This window comes from Neomonachus schauinslandi, chromosome 11 (assembly GCF_002201575.2).
Source record: "Neomonachus schauinslandi chromosome 11, ASM220157v2, whole genome shotgun sequence".
NCBI lineage: Eukaryota > Metazoa > Chordata > Mammalia > Carnivora > Phocidae > Neomonachus > Neomonachus schauinslandi.
The window spans coordinates 77,281,921-77,302,885 of NC_058413.1; positions in this window are offsets into that span (position 1 = coordinate 77,281,921).

The window sequence follows — 20,965 nt, forward strand, 5'->3', positions numbered from 1 at the left end:
CACATAGATCAATGGAACAGAATAGAGAACCCAGAAATGGACCCTCAACTCTATGGTCAACTCATCTTCGAAAAAGCAGGAAAGAATGTCCAATGGAAAAAAGACAGTCTCTTCAACAAATGGTGTTGGGAAGATTGGATAGCCACAGGCAGAAGAATGAAACTGGACCATTTCCTTACACCACACAGAAATAGACTCCAAATGGTTGAAAGACCTCAGTGTGAGACAGGAGTCCATCAAAATCCTAATGGGGAACACAGGCAGCAACCTCTTCAACCTCAGCCACAGCAACTTCTTCCTAGAAACATCGCCAAAGGCAAGGGAGCAAGGGCAAGAATGAACTATTGGTACCTCATCAAGATAAAATCTTTTGCAGAGCAAAAGAAATAGTCAACAAAACCAAAAGACAACCGGCAGAATGGGAGAAGATATTTGCAAATGACATATCAGATAAAGGGCTAGTATCCAAAATCTATAAAGAACTTTTCAAACTCAACACCAAAAGAACAAAGAATCCAATTAAATATGGGCAGAAGACATGAACAGACATTTTCCCAAAGAAGACAGCCAAATGGCCAACAGACACATGAAAAAGTGCTCAACATCGCTCGGCATCAGGGAAATCCAAATCAAAACCTCAATGAGATACCACCTCACACCAGTCAGAATGGCTAAAATTAACAAGTCAGGAAACAACAGATGTTGGCAGGGGTGGGGAAAAGGGGAACCCTCCTACACTGTTGGTGGGAATGCAAGCTGGTGCAACCACTCTGGAAAACAGTATGGAGGTTCCTCAAAGACTTGGAAATAGAGCCACCCTACGATCCAGCAATTGCACTACTGGGTATTTACCCCAAAGATACAAATGTAGGGATCTGAAGGTGTATGTGCACCCCGATGTTTATAGCACCAATGTCCACAATAGCCAAACTGTGAAAAGAGCCAAGATGTCCATTGACAGATGCATGGATAAAGAAGATGTGGTATATACACAATGGGATATTATGCAGCCATCAAAAGGAATGAGATCTTGCCATTTGCAACGACGTGGATGGAACTGGAGGGTATTATGTTGAGTGAAATAAGTCAAACAGAGAAAGACAGTAACAGAAATTTTCTTACTATTTTGAGTGAGGCTTCTTTCCTTGGCTTTTACATGGCTGTCTTAGCCCTTAGCTTATACATGGTTTTCGCTCATACCTGTGTCCAAATTTCTTCTTCTTATAAGATTACCAGTCATATTGGATAAGGACTCATTTTAATAACCTCATTTTAACTTAATTACCTCTTTAAAGGCCTCATCTCCAAATACAGTCACATTCTGAGGTCCTCAGCCCCTCAACAACTCTGTTACAGCTATAGGCTCTTAGGTTAGTGGTCCTAAGTTTGTTGTTTACCATAGTCAATTCAGCATCTACCATATTCAATAGGAAAAAGTAAGCCCACAAATATCTGCTAATTGAAAAAAGTAAGGGAATCAGTGCATGTGTATATAGCAGAGATTTTTATGGTCCATTGTCAAAGGCATTTCAAGCTTCAGAACTGTGGTTCCTGAGATTGGTGAGCATTTTCTGACACAGTCCAAAAAAAAAAAAAAAAAAGTGCTGGATTAGTAAATGTAAATTTCATGAGATGATTAAGTCATTACTCAAAAAAGTTTTGTTTGAACTTTTGTCTGTATCTAGATGGAATGTCAGGTAAAATATAGTAATTTAACAATTCTTTTAAAAACGATTATGTTTTAGAAAAGTTATTTTTTAAACTACTCAGCTTACAGAAAAACATGGTAAAATAGTGAAGATTTTGAAAATTATTTTTAAGTGGAAATGCTAATTTATGCAGCATTTTATTTTGGGTTAATGTATAATTTTATTACTTTAGAAATAAAGGTGAATTTTATAACTTTATTCAAAGTTTAGTTCTAATTTATCACTTACCAAATACTGCTGAAATATCAAAACCTCACTAGAGAATGTGATTTAATTTCATGAAATATTGGGTCAAATGTATTACAAAGATTCATCTGCATATAAAAGACATTAGGCAACTAGATTGAAGATACTCTTATAAATGCAATCTACATAATCTTTGAAAAATGGTGTGCTCTAAACTGAATGAAGTAGATATTCTTTGAAGTAACAGATTTTAATTTTTTTTATTCTGGTAATAAAGTAACTAAAATCTATTAGGCAGATGTTAAAATTAGAAATCAATTAACTTGTACATAGGTCTAAATTGAAAATTGTCTCCTGGAACTGAGGACAAAAATAATTTTTTAAGTAATTTTGTCTCTACTAGATTCTATTGGGCCTTCTGAAAATATTATTCTGAAGTTTTTCTTATTTTTTGAGACAAAAATAGTATTCAACTGCTGTTCCTTTCTCCTTCTTATTTTTTCTAGCTGTTTAGTTAGAACCATGACTGGGCCAAGATGCACAAATCTGAAAGAGTCTTAAAATGGACTAAGCCCCAAAATTCCACAAATAGAAACTGCTAACCCATCCCTGTGTTTTTACCCAATGTGACCCTGGTTCTTTCCATAGGGAAGAAAATGAGTATCTCCTTTCTGGTCCAGCACAAAGCTCTGGGTCCAACTTTTCTTTTACCTGTTTGCTTCTCCAAAATAAACAATTGGAAATGTGTTATTCTGAGGATTCTAAATATAAATTTCATAAAGAAAATATAATAAAAATAACATTTTATGATTATAATGTAATACAACTGAAGAACAAGAAAAAAAGCCCTAAAAGTATCAGTGCCAAATTAATGAACTGTTCCTTATAAATGTGTAAGATCCCAAGGATCCATTTGCTTTAATCAGTCTTCCATTTTATTGTGTCACCCTCATTTCTAAATACTTGTTTTATCCATTTTAAATGCATATTATCTAATACATTGATTATGCTCTGATCAGCTGTTTTAAATCTAGGTTTTGTATTTTAATATTTTGTTATCATTGCTGTTTTCTTTCATTTTTAATTTGTATATAATTAAATAAAATATTATTTTATTATTTAAATATTTATTTATTTATGTGTGTATTTATTTACTGATTAATTTGAGAGCGAGAGCGTAAGCAAGCAAGGGAGAGAACACTAGCGGCAGGCAGAGACAGAGGGAGAAGCAGTCTCCCCACTGAGCAGGGAGCCTGATGTGGGGGCTTGATCCTGGGACTCCAGGATCAAGACCTGAGCTGAAGGCAGACACTTAACTTAGTGAGAGACCCATGTGCCCCAAAATGCAATTATTTTAATATTCAAAATGTATGTGGTGGAAGAAAATATATTATTTCAGATAGTATCACATATTTAACTTTAGAACTTATCTCTGTAATTAGTAATAATTTTCAATAATAACCATTATTCATTTAAGGAAGAAATAATTGAAGTATATAATGAGCTTTCAAAAAAACAATGCAGTAGTAATTAGACATAGTAAGAGATTGTTTATTCTTCTTAACTGATAACCTTCACTGGAAATCCCCTGGAATATTCATTTTAAAATATGTTAAATTTTGAGATATAAATAAGATGTATGGGTTGATTAAATTAACATTATTATTATTATTATTATTGCAAATGGCACATCTATTAAATTCATTCTGAATGTGTGAATAATACATTTAACATTCTAATAGCCTTTTACATAAACTTTTGAAAATGTACATTTTAAATCATTATATAATTTGCTAAGAACAGCTATTGTCCTCTAAAATTATAGACTCTTCCATCATTTGACTTCTGAGGGCTCGTATTGCTATAACTGTGATTGTGATAAATTATAAATATTGATACTTTAAAGTACATTTCAGAATCAAAATCAATTGTATATAATCTTGCACATTTTTAACAAAGAGCCTGATAAATTAATTTGTGTTTTGAAATCATAGCTCAAGTACATAAAATATAATTTTAAATATTCTTGCTCAATTCTATTGGAAAGATTTTATGGTTTTAATTATTGCAAATCTGAAACATCTGGTAAATTATCATTTTGTTCATCAGAGAACACTGGGAAAAGTTACTGTTATACTTGCTTTTGGCATGTTTTAAAATAGTTAAATTTCATGCTTACTTTTCATACTCACTGGGACCATATGCTGTAATTATCTAAGTGAGGTCACCAAAAGGTGAGAAAAGTAAAATTCTATACCAAAATATTTCATGAGAACTTCTTTTACAATGTTTTGAAGCACTGTTAATAAGAGTAAGGAAAGTCAATATCCATAACAACTCCGATTGTATTAGTTGTTTCCACAATTTTTTTTCAGATATAGGAATATGCTTTTTATCCTTACCCAGTATCAAATGTGAAACAGAGAAAAATAGAAGTCACATACTAGATGAATAACCTCTAAGTCACCCTATGTTGCCCCTATAGACATCCTTGATTATAGGCAATTGAGGGATTACCTCACAGGAACAAGAAGAAACATAATCAACATTTCGGATAGCACACTGGTTTTAAATAGATGACTGTGGAGATTTTCTAGGATTTATCTTAAAGATATGACAGAAAAACTAAATATTTTTCCTTTCCTCACTCCTCACTTTTCTTAGTTCATCCTAAATATTAGAAATATCACATCACTCTTGAAAGATTATTGAGATGGCTAACTGCCAGTGATCCCAATCCATGGCAGAAGACTTCCAAAAGACATCCATGACTAATAATAGCAGAGGGTAGTGTTTAAAGTTAATAAAGCTGTACTTAATTATTTTTTAATTAAGGAATCACTTGAGGATTCAAGTGCAAAATATCTTGGTCTCAATGTTGGGTTTTAAATGTATAAAACCAAATTTAAGTTGCTTAATTAAAAAATGTTTTACATGAATTAGGATAGTCATTGTGTTCATGCTTAATATGCTTTTGTTTTCCTAATTTGGGACTTTTTAAAATACTTATGTTGCAATGAAATTTGACTTCCATATTAAGGGGAAATATGTTTCCTTTTAGGCACTTAGATCATTCAATTTTTTTCTTAGTTCTTTTTCTTTCTCTTCTGTCTTAATTTTCATATATCTATATCTTCCTTATATTAAGCATTGTAGAGAGAGTGTTGAATAAGCATGTATGTTTTACAGTGAGATGACAATCTAGTGGATGAAAAAATAAGACTTAAGCATCTATTAGAATTGATTACTCAACAAAGTCCAAAGTAGACTTCATCAAAATGATGTAAGCACAACTGAAGATATCAACATATATAAAGATATTAATATACTATGTTTTTTATTGTCTTAAAAATCTTTCTATAAGACAGTTCATCAAAAACTTCCATTATCAACTACCTTATCATAATCAGGTATTCTTAATGTTCATCTGTAAAAGTGATAGTAAGTTATACAGCAGAGGACTTAAATATTCTTTTTGTGGGAGTTGGCAAATGATTTACCGAAATACTTTTCTTTATAGTCTTTAAATAGAAGTAAGATCGACAATCTACAAATTTAGCAACTTCAGCAACATACTATGAAAAGTTTTCAATTTTTTTAAAGATTTATTTATTTAATCATGAGAGACAGAGAGAGAGGCAGAGGCAGAGGGAGAAGCAGGCTTTCTGCGGAGCAGGGAGCCCATTGTGGGACTTGATCCCAGGACTCTAGAATCAGATGTTTAACCGACTGAGCCACCCAGGCACCCCAAAAAGTTTTCAGTTTTGAGAGGCATCAAAATATGTCATATTCTTTAGACCACAGAAGACACTTGTAGCACTCTTCAGCATTATGAAGGGCATTTCCAATGTGCATACTTGTTTTCCAAAACTCTTGTCAACTAGTTTTATAGTATATTAAAAGAATATTTTTTAAATACCTACTATCCAGGAACTTAAAGATGGAGAAATAAGTACAGTTTTCCTTTTGATGGTTTTATAGTATAGTATATGTGTAAACTAAAAGTTACATTCAACAAACAAATAAATAAACTTGCAGTTGGTAGGCAGCAAAGATCCCAAGAAGAAAGCTACAGCCAACAGAAAGGGAGCTAAGAAAAATGCTAGGTAGAATCTCCAGGTTGAGTAACAAGAATTGGCATTTAATACCTTCCCAGGAGGAGGCCTTCCCAGGAGGAAATGTAGAAAGTAGAGATTTTAAGATTCCAAAGACTACTCAAGTCTCTGACCACTAAACTACACAACAAGAAGGTAAACTAAAATTAACTTACAGATAAAACTAAAAGAACTAAAACTGATATTTGAGCTGTCATCCATCAAAGAATGAGTTTAATGTTTGAATCTAATCAAGCTAATTGCCTGATAAAATGCCTTACACTCTTGGGAGATATATAATAGAATACAGAGCTTCCAAAACAAAACACACATAGTCTAAGATATCCAAAATTAGTAAACACACAGAGAACAAGGAAAGGCTATCCAATTTTCTAGAAACAACAACAGAGGCCAAGCTCAAGATGAATTAACCAGATGTTGCAGTTGTTAGACCAAAACTTAGAGACGCTATTATGTGGTAAAACAAAACAGAACGTGCTTTTAGTGAATAAAATAATAGAAAACCTCAGTGGAGAAACAGAAAATATAAAAAGAACCAAATGGAAATATGGAACAGAAAAATACAGTATCTTAAGTAAAAATTTTACTGGATAGAATTAACAGGAAAATAAAGATGACATCAGAAATGGCCTGTAACTTCTCTCCATCCATCTTTCCCACCTTCCCCCTCTCTTAAACACTGGTAAAATGCAATTTTATATAACAGTATCATAAAACATGCTCTTTTTTTAACTTTAATTTTACTTAAATGTTTATTCTGCCATAATGAAATAGATCTATAGCAACTTTTTAAATGTTGGCATAACATCTGTTTATAAAGTTCTAATTTGATTTAGGAAAGTAATTGCCTATTGCAGTTTTAATTAAAGCCTTTAAATGTCTTTTTGATCCTTGACTGTCCAAGAACATGGTATAATTGAACTTCCTGGTTTTTTTGTTTTTTAGGTAGTGACATGAGACTAGTTTGGGTGAATGAGTTGGGAATAAAAGCTATCTGCATCACTTCCAGGCCAAGACATGAACAATACTCTGCACTCTTTCCTTTTGAAAAAAACTTGCGACATTATAGTTAATGACTGTACCAGGCAAATTATATGAAGATGTCAAACAGAGATTCTACTGACATTCTATGGACATGTAGAATAAATGAGATATAAAATCTGTTGTCTTAAGTTACTAGGACTGATGCGGAATTTAGCACTTTGATGTGGGGTGCTATTGCAAGGACAAACTTCAAACATGTGATATAAACTTAGGACCCAAGAGGCAAAGAAACTTATATTGGAGACTAAAAGGATGATAATCCATACTATGCAGTGGAAACACTTGATAACCTAAAGAAATACAAGAAAAATATTCAACCACACTACTAATAAAAGCAGATCTATATTAAAAATGGAAAAAGGAGATTCAACATCTATACTAAATTTGAAAAATTTCTAAGTTTTTTTCAAGCATTCTTTTACGTTATCTGGAGTTTATAACTTTCTGCAAAACAATCTGGTAATATGAGTCTTTTGGCAATGTGAAGATTATATTTTATTTGTTCATTTAAATTAACAATGCAGTAACTCTGCTTGTAGGAATATGAATAAAAAAGCATCAAGAGCATGCAAAAAATTCTATAAAGTCAAGTATTACTGTATATTTTGTAATTATCCAAATTGAAACCAAATGCTCATTATATTTTACATAAAATGAATAATGGGAAATACTAAGAATTAAAGGTTCAGAGATATTTAATGGCATTGCAAAATATATGGATATAACATTAGGTGCAAAGAAAGTCACAAACTTGCATGTTCAGTGAGGAATCCACCAGATACAAATAAAACAGTAGAGTATCCAGTTTATGAACAGTGTTGCTCTCTGATGGTGCCATCATACCCTTCTGTCACTTTCTTCTTGGACAAGACTATGTTTTCCATTTTTATAAATAAACATGGATTACTTTTCATAAGAAGAACTTAAATATTAATTTACATTTTGGACTTCTCATTTGAATCTATTACATATATAAAATACATGAAATTTTCTAAGATCATGTACAATTATCTAAAAATCCTATCTTAACATATGTAAATAACATTCTGTATCAAATGTCCTGCTTAAAAACTCTTTTCATTTGTCAAGTTCCAATGATACCATAGTCTGAGGTGACAGTAATTCTCCTTTATACATACAATTTTCTCTTTTTGTTTTCTCAAAAATAATCTTAAATGTTTGCTTTCTCAAAAGTTCCCACTTAAATAGTAGGCAATAATATAGACTCATTGAAGGTGAGCAAAATGCAAGATGCTCAGACTGAGTTGATATTTAGAACCCCTAAAATTACATTTCCCCTCCTTTGAAGAATATCTCAGAAAGATAAAAAATTTACTTAGAAACATGGAAACCTTAAGCCATATATTTTCAAATTCTATGTATATACATGAACAACATTTTTGTGATTCAAGCCACTTGAAACAAAATCCTTACCTTATTAAAATAAACTTTTGTTAAAAGTTATGCCAAAATATCCAAAAGAAACATTATTTTTTTCTTTACAATTAGCCAAAATTTTATAGACTGCAAAACATAAAACTTTTGGATTAATAGTGTTTTAGAAATTCTAAGGTTATTTAATTTTGGCTGTTAATTTGACACAAATTTTAAAGTGTAAGACTTATTGCTTTATATATTTGATATATGTGAAAACAATATAATTTGTTCTGAGAATAATAAAAATAACTGTAAGATTTTCTCATATAATATTGAGGAAAGTTAGGCAAATTATTGAACAAAATTTTCCCTCTCAATTCACAGACCCTAAAAAAAAATGCATACACTAAAATGCATAGATGCATTCACACTATTATACTGGTATTATAAGTGTGTAATAATAGAAAATTTGTATATATATTGACCTTTCTTCATTTCCTGGCACATGTTCTTAAAACCCTTGCCATTTCTCAAGCAATGAGAGCACTAGGAACATCTTTTGTTTTAATATTTGTTCTTTGACGTCCCTGTTCCTAACATCAACCTCTTAAATCCCTTGGAATTTCCTGGATGATAGGAATGTCTTCTCTTCTTTTTTTTAATTTTTTTTATTATGTTCAATTAGCAAACATATAGTACATCATTAGTTTTTGATGTAGTGTTCAACGATTCATTCTTTGCATGTAATAGCCAGTGATCATCACAACACATGCCTTCCATAATACCCATCACCTGGTGACCCCAACCCCCCACCTGCCTCCCTTCTGTAATCCTCAGTTTGTTTCCCAAAGTCCAGAGTCTCTCATGGTTTGTCTCCCTGTCTGATTTCTTCCCATTCAGTTTTCTCTCCCTTCCCCTATGGTCTGTTGTGCTATTCCTTATGTTCCACCTATGAGTGAAACCATATGATAATTGTCTTTCTCTGCTTGATTTATTTCGCTTAGCATAATCCCCTTCAGTTCCATTCATGTCAATGCAAAAGGTAGTTATCCATTCTTTCTGATGACTGAGTAATTGTATATATGAACCACAACTTCTTTAACCATTCATCAGTTGAAGGACATCTTGGCTCCTTCCACAGCTCAGCTATTGTGGACATTGCTGCTATGAACATTGGGGTGCATGTACCTCCTTTTTTCACTACATCTGTATCTTTGGGGTAAATACCCGGTAGTGCAATTGCTGGGTCATAGGGTAGCTCTATTTTCAACCTTTTGAGAAACCTCCATACTGTTTTCCAGAGTGGCTGCACCAGCTTGCATTCCCACCAACAGTGTAAGAGGATTTCCCTTTCTCCACATCCTCGCCAACACTTGTTGTTTTCTATCTTGTTAATTTTTGCCATGCTAACTGGTGTAAGGTGGTATCTCATTGTGGCTTTGATTTGTGTTTCCCTGATGGCAAGTGATGTTGAACATTTTTTCATGTCTGTTAGCCATTTGTATGTCTTCTTTGGAGAAAGGTCTGCTCTTGTCTTCTGCCCATTTATTGACTGGATTATTTGTTTTTTGGTATTGAGTTTGAGAAGTTCTTTATAGATCTTGGATACCAGCGCCTTATCCGTAATGTCCTTTGCAAATATCTTCTTCCATTCTGTGGGTTGCCTCTTTGTTTTGTTGACTGTTTCCTTTGCTGTGCAGAAACTTTTTATCTTTGTTAAGTCCCAAATGTTCATTTTTGCTTTTGTTTCACTTGCCTTTAAAGGCGTGTCTTGAAAGAAATTGCTGTGGCTGATGTCGAAGAGGTTACTGCCTATGTTCTCCCCTAGGATTTTGATGGATTCCTGTCTCACATTGAGGTCTTTCATCCATTTTGAGTTTATCGTTGTGTATGGTGTAAGAGAATGGTCCAGTTTCATTTTTCTGCATGTGGCTGTCCAATTTTCCCAGCACCATTTATTGAAGAGACTGTCTTTTTTCCATTGCATATTCTTTCCTGCTTTTTCGAATATTAGTTGACCATAGAGTTGAGGGTCCATTTCTGGGCTCTCTATTCTGTTCCATTGATCTATGTGTCTGTTTTTGTGCCAGGACCAGACTGTATTGATGATGACAGCTTTGTAATATAGCTTGAAGTCATACATCATGATGCCCCCAGCTTTAGTTTTCTTTTTCAACAATCTTCTGGCAATTTGGGGTCATTTCTGGTTCCATACAAATTTTAGGATTGTTTGTTCCAGCTCTGTGAAAAATGTCATTGGTATTTTGATAGGGATTGCATTGAAAGTGTAGATTGCTCTGGGCAGCATAGACATTTTCACAATGCTTATTATTCCAATCCATGAGCATGGAATGTTTTTCCATTTCTTTGTGTCTTCCTCAATTTCTTTTATAAGTGTTCTGTAGTTTCTAGAGTATAGATCCTTTACCTCTTTTGTTAGGTTTAGTCTTAGGTATTTTATGATTTTGGGTGCTTTTTTTTTTTAAAGATTTTATTTATTTATTTGAGACAGAATGAGAGAGAGAGAGAGCTCATGAGAGGGGGGAAGGTCAGAGGGAGAAGCAGGCTCCCCGCCGAGCAGGGAGCCCGATGCGGGACTCGATCCAGGGACTCCAGGATCATGACCTGAGCTGAAGGCAGTCGCTTAACCAACTGAGCCACCCAGGCGCCCGATTTTTGGTTCTTTTGTAAATGGAATTGATTCCTTAATTTCACTTTCTTCAGTTACATTGTTAGTTTATAGAAATGCAAGTGATTTCTGTGCATTGATTTTGTATCCTTTAACATTGCTGAATTGCTATATGAGTTCTAGTAATTTGGAGGTGGAGTCTTTTGGGTTTTCCACATAAAGTACCATGTCATTGCAAAGAGTGTGAGTTTGACTACTTCCTTGCCAATTTAAATTCCTTTTATTTCTTTTTGTTGCCTGATTGCTGAGGCTAGGACTTCCATAACTATGTTGAAAAAATGTGGTGAGAGAAGGGCATCCCTGTCATGTTCCTGACCTTAAGGGAAAAGCCCTTAGTTTTTCCCCATTGAAAATGATATTCACTGTGGGCTTTTCATAGGTGACTTTCATGATATTGAGATATGTTCCCTCTATCCCTATACTTTGAAGAGTTTTTTTTTTTTAAAGATTTTATTTATTTATGTGACAGAGACATAGCGAGAGAGGGAGCAGAAGCAGGGGGAGTGGGAGAAGGAGAAGCAGGCCTCCTGCCAAGCAGGGAGCCCAATGTGGGGCTCAATCCCAGGACCCTGGAATCATGACCTGAGCTGAAGGCAGATGCTTAACGACTGAGCCACCCAGGCGCCCCACTTTGAAGAGTTTTAATCAGGAAAGAATGCGGTATTTTGTCAAATGCTTTTTCTGCATCAATCAAGAGGATCATATGGCTCTTGTCTCTTCTTTTGTTAATGTGATCTATCATGTTGATTGATTTATGAATATTGAACCACTTGCAATCCAGGAATAAATCCCACTTGGTCATGGTGAATCATCTTTTTAATGTACTGTTGGATCCTATTGTCTAGGATCTTGTTGAGTATTTTGGCATCCATGTTCATCAGGGATATTGGTCTGTAATTCTCCTTTTTGGTGGGGTCTTTGTCTGGTTTTGGGATCAAGGTAATGCTGGCCTCATAGAATGAGTTTGGAAGTTTTCCTTCCATTTCTATTTTTTTAAATAGCCTCAGTAGAATAGGTATGATTTCTTCTTTAAATGTATGGTAGAATTCCCCTGGGAAGCCATTCGACCCTAGACTCTTGTTTTTTTGTGAGGTCTTTGATTATTATTTCAATATCTTTGCTGGTTATTGATCTGTTCAGATTGTCTATTTCTTCCTGTTTCAGTCTTGGTAATTTCTAAGTTTCCAGGAATGCATCCATTTCTTCCAGATTGCCTAGTTTGTTGGCATATAGCTGCTGGTAATAAGTTCTAATAAATGTCTCTATTTCTTTGGTATTAGTTGTGATTTCTCCCCTTTCATTCATGATTTTATTAATTTGGGTCCTTTCTCTTTTCTTTTGGATAAGTCTGGCCAGAGGTTTATCGATCTTACTAATTCTTTCAAAGAACCAGGTTCTAGTTTCATTGATCTGTTCTACTGTTCTTCTAGTTTATATTTCATTGACTTCTGCTCTGATCTTTATTATTTATATTTTCCTCTTGGTTTATGCTTTATTTGCTGTTCTTTCTCCAGGTCCTTTAAGTGTAAGATTAGCTTGTGCATTTGTGATTTTTCTAATTTTTTGAAAAAGGCTTGGATGGCTATGTACTTCCATCTGAGGACCACCTTTGCAGTATCCCATAGGTTTTGAATCAATATGTTTTAATTTTCATTGGTTTGCATGAATTGTTTAAGTTCTTCTTTAATTTCCTGGTTGACCCATTCATTTTTTTGCAGGATCCTCTTTAACCTCCAACTGTTTGAGTTCCTTCCAAATTTATTCTTGTGGTTGAGTTCCAGTTTCAAAGCACTGTGTTCTGAAAATATGCAGGGAATAATCTCAATCTTTTGCTATTGGTTGAGACCTGGTTTGTGACCCAGTACATGATCTATTCTGGAGAAAGTTCCATGTGCACTCAAGAAGAATGAGTATTTTGTTGATTTAGGATGGAATATTCTTTATATATCTATGAAGTACATCTGGGCAATGTGTCATTCAAAGCTCTTGTTTCTTTGTTGATCTTCTGCTTAGATGATCTGTCCATTGCTGTGAGTGGAATCTTGAAGTCTCCTACTATTAATGTATTATTATCAATATGTTTCTTTATTTGGTTATTAATTGGTTTATATAATTGCCTGCTCACATGTTGGGGGCATAGATATTTATAATTGTTAGATTTTCTTGTTGGGTAAACCTTTTAAGCATGATATAGTGTCCCTCTACATCTCTCACTACAGACTTTGTTTTAAAATCTACTTTGTCTGATATGAGGATTGCTACCCCAGCTTTCTTTTGAGGTCCATTGGTGTGGTAAATCATTCTCCATCCCTTCACTTTCAATCTGGAGGTGTCTTTAGGTTCAAAATGAGTCTCTTGTAGACAGCATATGTATGGGTCCTGTTTTTTATCCAATCTGAAACCCTCTGTCAAAAAAGAAATGTAAAATTTTAGCCTGAAGTATAAATGAGTGGTGAGGGAACACCTGGAGCTCAATGTATTATTTCCCCTGGTGCTGGAGTTTTACAATCCTGTGAGAAATAAGCTTGTCATTCACCTGTTCTTACAGTCTGTCTTCTGGGGGAGGGGCCTGCTGATCAGCTTCTTAGGCATCTTTGCAGGGGTGGAGTTGCCCTACCCCTTGTCAGGGGGATGGGCTTAATGTAAGCTGATAGTCTGTGTGGCTTTTGTTCTCTGGTGGCTTTCCACTTCTCTTTAGAGGGTCAGAGCAAATATGGCCATGCAGGAATCTCTGGCCCAGAGCCACAAGGTCCCAGTCCCCTTTCCTCAATAAACTCCCCAGGTAAAAATGTCTCCACTCTGCATGTACCAAACTCCACAGACTTGTGCTACTCATGCCCACTGCAACTCTCCTGGGGGAGATAGGGGGCCCCACGACCATCTCTGTGCTTTGTGACTTTGAAATTGCAAGTGGCCATGGGCTCGCACATGCACCCTCTTCCTTGTCTCCCAGGTCAGGGCTGGGTGCTGCCCCAGTGTCCTCTCGGGGGCCACACCTCTTGAGAACTATTGCCCTTTCATGGGCACAAGCCATTTTGTATCTCTCCTGGAATATTAAATAGCTCTCACTTTCTGGTCCTTTTTAAGGTGGTCAGGCAGAGAGTGGTCTCCCTAGCAGCCCAGCTCTTGTATTATGGTGACTGTAGCTGAGAGTTCCTTCTGGGCTCACTGACATAACCAGTCTCCCCACTCCACTGCTTGGGCACTCTCTTGATTCAGTCTCCCGCATTCTTTCTGCATCTCCTGTGATCCTGAGAACACAATGATCCACCTTGAATACTGCCCTATTTACCCCCTGTGCCCTTTTCAGAAAGGGATGTCTCTCACTGGAGCAGATTTCTAAGGTTCCCAATTTTTGTGCTCTGGTGTTATATAATTTCCCGGTGGCCAGCTTATGGAGGGTCCCTCCCCCCTCCATTTATCTTCTGATATTTCCCCTGAAGATTCAAAGTTACACACCTCTTACCCTGCAAAAAGTAGTCATTTTTCTGCTTGTAGAGATCCAGATAAATCTTACATCTCAAGTTCAATTCATGTGTATTCAGGATGGCTTTCTAGATATCCAGCTAAATTAGAGGGACCAGAAGAAACGAGGTCCCCTACTCTGCTGCCATCTAGGAATGTCTTTTGTTTTAATGACATGACCCTTGGTGAACCCTGGATGCCAGCTAATCTCCAGAAAGAATAAGCCATGATTAGAAGCTTGGAACTTTCAACCCCAACCAGCATTCTCCAGAAACAGGAGAGGGGTTGGAAGTGGAGTTAATGATCAATCATGCCTAGATGATGCTGCTTCTATAAAAATCCCAAAATTATAGGGTTTGGTGAATACATCTAGGATAATAGGCTGATATTTAACCATGAAAACTTTTTGAAACATGTTTTAAAAAGATAACACTTCAGACATATTTTTTATTCATCTATATATGTGAAGTAGAGGTGAACTAACTACTTAGCTATTCCAAATATCATTTTGTTAGAATATTTACAAGGAAAATTTCTAAAGTTCTCATTAATCTATTTTCTCTTAAAGATACATTGAAATCCTTAAAGTAATAGAACTCAATATATACTATTTTTAATATATGCTAAATCTTTTTTTAAAAAAATCTTCTAATTGTGTAAAATCCTATAGAACCATAAGTTCCAAATGGCATGTGAAATGTTTCTGAGAAAATCTAAGGAAATATAAATAAAGCAAAATGATGTCTTTATTTTTTTCTCAATAAACAATATCTTGCTTATAGATGGGAAAAAGAAGTATATAATGGTTTAAGTCTAAAGACTTCCATATATTTGCAAGATATTTGAGCACAATAAGTGTAAATCTCAACCAAAATCTCTAGCATCAAACCACTTTCTAGAAAGTAATTGTTGAAGGTGAAAAACATTTTTTAGTTTCTCTTTCACATACAGAAACTTATGTGAGAAATTTACTAAGGCCATGAGGTCTAAAAACTGAAGTATGAGCACTTGAGTATGCTGCTTACAGACTCAGTGGACCATTTTGATGAATTTACCGTTCTTAGACATTCATCACATTCTGCACTTATTTCAGTTACAAGGAAATAAGACATGGCATTTAGATTTCTATGCCAAAGATGTCCTTCCTTTGTGCCCAGTTTGGTATAAGGTTGATGATCTCCACACTTGTGGGTAATTTCTACAGTTTATTTTACCTACTTTCATATAAATATATCTTGGCTTTTGTCTTTCAAATAGCACACCATGTCTATACAGGTATTATATTGTTAATAAATTAACAGAAAAAGGATCTTTAGTTAACCTAACCTAATAGGCAATTTTCAATTAGGAAAACACATTGATTAGGAAGATCAATAAAATTCCTATTTGCAGGTACAGATTCAGTAGATCTTCAAACCCTCATAAAGATGTTCTGCCAGCATTTTTTTCCTTTAAATGGAAAATATTTATTTTTTAAAAATGAGGATGAAAGTTGTTATAATAAAGTGATCCCAAGAGAACTAGGTAAATATATATTGTGTTTATTTGATATTCAATTAAGCTCAGGTAATATTTCGACTTCCCAATCTTTTATTTAATTTCTCCCTGACCCTCACTTGCACTATACTACATATTTCATTTCAAACTCAGTTAAATAAATAAGTCAAATTCTCTTAGCCCATGAATTTCATAACTATTCTTTGCTGCCAGTAAATCTTACCTTTTATTTTCAGTTGTCATATCAGGGCCATAAGCTAAAACTGGGAAACATGGCTCTGCTCCTTCTCAAGATCATCAGCAATCTTTCACCCCATGCTTATATATGAATTATGAAGATAGCCGTTGGTTAAAAAAAGAAAACGATCTCAAATGTAATATTGCAAAAGGTTGGAAGAACTGAATTTTCCCTATAACAAATACAGGATTGTCCCTACCTCTTGAGTGAACTCTGATGAAAATGAGAATAAGAATAACCACTTGATGCAAAATGGGAAGTTGTCATCATAATTTAGGACCAAAGCAGGGGAAAAGTACCATACACACCTGACACCATAGTATAGATGAAGGCCAACCCAGATCAATTGCCTTTGACTCAGTGTGCTGAAGAGGCATCATGAGTATTTATGGCAGCAGTGTTTGTACAGTTTCCATAGACTCACAGGGTTAGAGGAATGCAGAAATCTCTGATGAATCATGTATTCCACTGCACAATATTGTATTTCACATTGCAAGCAGACATATGGAAACTTAATGTATGATCTCAAAAGAACAACTTCAGGATTAGCTTCTACTCAGTTTAAAGTATTTTTATCTGACTATTATAAACTAACAATTTAATGTTTGTTGTGGATAGTTACCAATATTCCTTTTTCATCATGCTTTTCTCCCTATTCTTTTCATAAAATACTGAATGTTAGTTCAATGCTGTCATGAACTCAAGCAAGCTTTCTTTTTTTTTTAAAGATTTTATTTATTTATTTGACATAGAGACACACAGTGAGAGAGGGAACACAAACAGAGGGAGTGGGAGAGGGAGAAGCAGGCTTCCCGCCGAGCAGGGAGCCCGATGCGGGGCTTGATCCCAGGACCCTGGGAGACCTGGATTTCGTCTACTCTCAGGAATTCAGCTGGATAGGGATCAAACCATTCTGAACACCTACAAACTCAACAGGAGATCGAAGAAAAGAAGAGCAACAACTCTCTCATCAGAAAAGGGACCACTTTCTGGAAGGTAGGACGTGTGGAGAAGTGAATCCGAGGCGATATTTGGGAGGAAAAACGGCGGGGGAGGGGCCTCCGTCGGCCGCTTCTGGCAAGTGATAGAGCCGCGGAGCACAAAATTAGAACTTTTAAAAGTCTGCTCCGCCGAGGGACGTCACTCTGGTGGGTAAGCGGGGGGTGGAACCCTCCGGGACAGTGTGGTCCAGGACCCTCAGGGTCACAGAAAGACCGGAGGTGCCTGAGTGTGGCAGAGCTCCCCGGTAACGGAGCAGGGAAGCCGGCTACAGAGGCGGAGCCCAGGCACGGGCTCTCATCTCGGGGTTGCCATAAACCGTGATTCGCAGCACAGTCGGGCCACAGCTCCTCCAGCAGGGACCCAACAAGCGGCAGATCCGGGGAGACTCACCTTCCTCCCCCGGGAGGAGCCACACAGGAGTGCACCGCAGGGATCTGCTGGGTTTGGAGACTCCACCCGGGGTCGGGTGCCAGAGATAGAAACGCTCGGTCACAGGCCGGGTGAGCACGGAGTGCAGCCGGAGACCGGGGAGACGGGAATGGCTGACGGCTTTTCTCTGGGGGCTCACTGAGAAGCGGGAACCCGAGTTCTCGGCTCCTCCGGGGCGGAGATTGGGAGGCTGCCATTTTCACTCTCCGCCTCCAAAGCTGTACGGAAAGCTCGCAGGGAACAAAAGCCCTGGAGAGCAAACCCGAGCAGATTACACAGCCGGGAGGGGGCAAGGGCGGGGCAATTCCACCTCCAGCAGAGACATTTGGAAACCAAGGCAACAGGCCCCTCCCCAGAAGATCAGTGAGAACAGCCAGCCAAGACCAATTTACCGATCAATGAGAACGGCAGAACTCCAGCGCTAGGGGAACACTGCACATAGAACTCATGGCTTTTTTACCATGATTCTTTAGTCTTTCAAAGTTAATTTTTTTTAACTGTATTTTTTTCTTTTTTTTTTTTTGAATTTTTCTTTTTCCCTTTTTCAACCAACATCTTATCAATCCCTTTTTTAAAAAAAAAACATTTTTATTTTTCATTTTTAGAGTCATATTCTATCCCTTCATAGTAGTTACCCGTATTTTTGGCTTATATATATAAGTTGTTCTCTCTTTAAAATTTTGAGATAGTTTCTTCTAACAGATTAAAATATACCCTAAATCTCTAGTATATGGTGTTTTCTATTCCCCTGCCTGATCATATCCTCTCCCTTTTTTTTTCTTTTTTCTTTTTTTAAATCCTCTTCTTTCTTTTTAAAAACAACTTCTTATCAATTCCTTTTATAAAATTTTTTATAATTTCCATCCTTACAGTCATATTCCACCCCTTCATCATGTCAACCCTCATGTTTGTACATATATAAGTTTTTCTTTCTTTAAAATTTTGGGAGGCACTTTCTTCTAAAAGACCAAAATACACCCCAAATCTAGTCTGTGGCACTGATCCATATACCAGCCTGATCATATTTGATCACATTCTGTTTTTTTTTTTTGTTGTTGTTGTTGTTTTGTATTGTTTGTTTTTGTTTTTATCTTTATCTTTTTCTTTTTTCTTTTTCTCTTTTCTCTCCCTTTCTTTTCGCACTGCTTCAGGTCTTTTCTGATTTGTTTAGAGTATATTTTCTGGGGATGTTGTTACTCTGCTAGCATTTTGTCTCTCATTAATCTATTCTCCTCTGCACAAAATGACAAGACGGAAAAAATCACCTCAACAAAAAGAACAAGAGGTAGTACCGACTGCCAGGGACCTACTCAATACGGACATTAGTACGATGTCAGATCTAGAGTTCAGAATCATCCTTTAAAGATACTAGCTGGGCTTGGAAAAAACATGGAAGTTATTAGAGAAACCCTTTCTGGAGAAGGAAAAGAACTAAAATCTAACCAAGTAGAAATCAAAAAGGTTATTAATGAGGTGCAATCAAAAATGGGGGCGCTAACTGCTAGAATAAATGAGGCAGAAGAGAGAATCAGTAATATAAGGGCAAAATGATGGAAAATAAAGAAGCTGAGAAAAAGAGAGATAAACAACTACTGGATCACGAGGGCAGATTTTGAGAGATAAGTGATACCATAAAACAAAACAACATTAGAATAATTGGGATCCCAGAAGAAGAAGAAAGAGAGAGGGGGGCAGAAGGTATAATGGAGCAAATTATAGCAGAGAACTTCCCTAATTTGGGGAAGGAAACAGGCATCAAAATCCAGGAAGCACAGAGAACCCCTCTCAAAATCAATAAAAATAGGTCAACACCACAACATCTAATAGTAAAACTTACGAGTCTCATAGACAAAGAGAAAATCCTGAAAGCAGCTCGGGAGAAGAGATATGTAACCTACAAGGGTAGAAACATTAGATTGGCAACAGACCTATCCACAGAGACCTGGCAGGCCAGAAAGGACTGGCAGGATAGATTCAGAGCACTAAATGAGAAAAATATGCAGCCAAGAATACTGTATCCAGCTAGGCTGTCATTGAAAATTGAAGGAGAGAGAAAAAGCTTCCAGGACAAACAAAAACTAAAGGAATTTGCAAACACAAAACCAGCCCTACAGGAAATCTTGAAAGGGGTCCTCTAAGCAAAGAGAGAGCCTAAAAGCAACATAGACCAGAAAGGAACACAGACAATATACAGTAACAGTCACCTTACAGGCAATACAATGGCACTAAATTCCTATCTTTCAATAGTTACCCTGAATGTAAATGGGCTCAATGCCCCAATCAAAAGACACAGGCTATCAGACTGGATTAAAAAACAAGACCCATCGATATGCTGTCTGCAAGAGACTCATTTTAGAACCAAAGACACCCCAGATTGAAAGTGAGGGGGTGGAAAACCATTTACCAAGCTAACGGACACCAAAAGAAAGCTGGGGTGGCAATCCTTATATCAGACAAATTAGATTTTAAACCAAAGACTGTAATAAGAGATGAGGAAGGACATTATATCCTACTTAAAGGTCTATCCAACAAGAATATCTAACAATTGTAAATATCTATGCACCTAACATGGGAGCAACCAATTATATAAGGCAATTAATAACAAAAGCAAAGAAACACATCGACAACAATACAATAATAGTGGGGGACTTTAACACCCCCCTCACTGAAATGGACAGATCATCTAAGCAAAAGATCAACAAGGAAATAAAGACTTTAAATGACACACTGGACCAAATGGACTTCACAGACATATTCAGAACATTCCACCCCAAAGCAACGGAATACACATTCTTCTCTAGTGCTCATGGAACATTCTCCAGAATAGATCACATCCTAGGTCATAAATCAGGTCTCAACCGGTACCAAAAGATTGGGATCATTCCCTGCCTATTTTCAGACCACAGTGCTTTGAAACTAGAACTGAATCACAAGAGGAAAGTTGGAAAGAACCCAAATACATGGAGGCTAAAGAGCATCCTACTGAAGAATGAATGGGTCAACCAGGAAATTAAAGAAGAATTAAAAAAATACATGGACACCAATGAAAATGAAAACACAACCATTCAAAATCTTTGGGATGCAGGAAAGGCAGTCCTAAGAGGAAAGTATATAGCAATACAAGCCCTTCTCAAGAAACAAGGAAGATCTCAAGTACACAACCCAACCCCCCACCTAAAGGAGCCGGAGAAAGAACAGCAAATAAAGCTGAAAC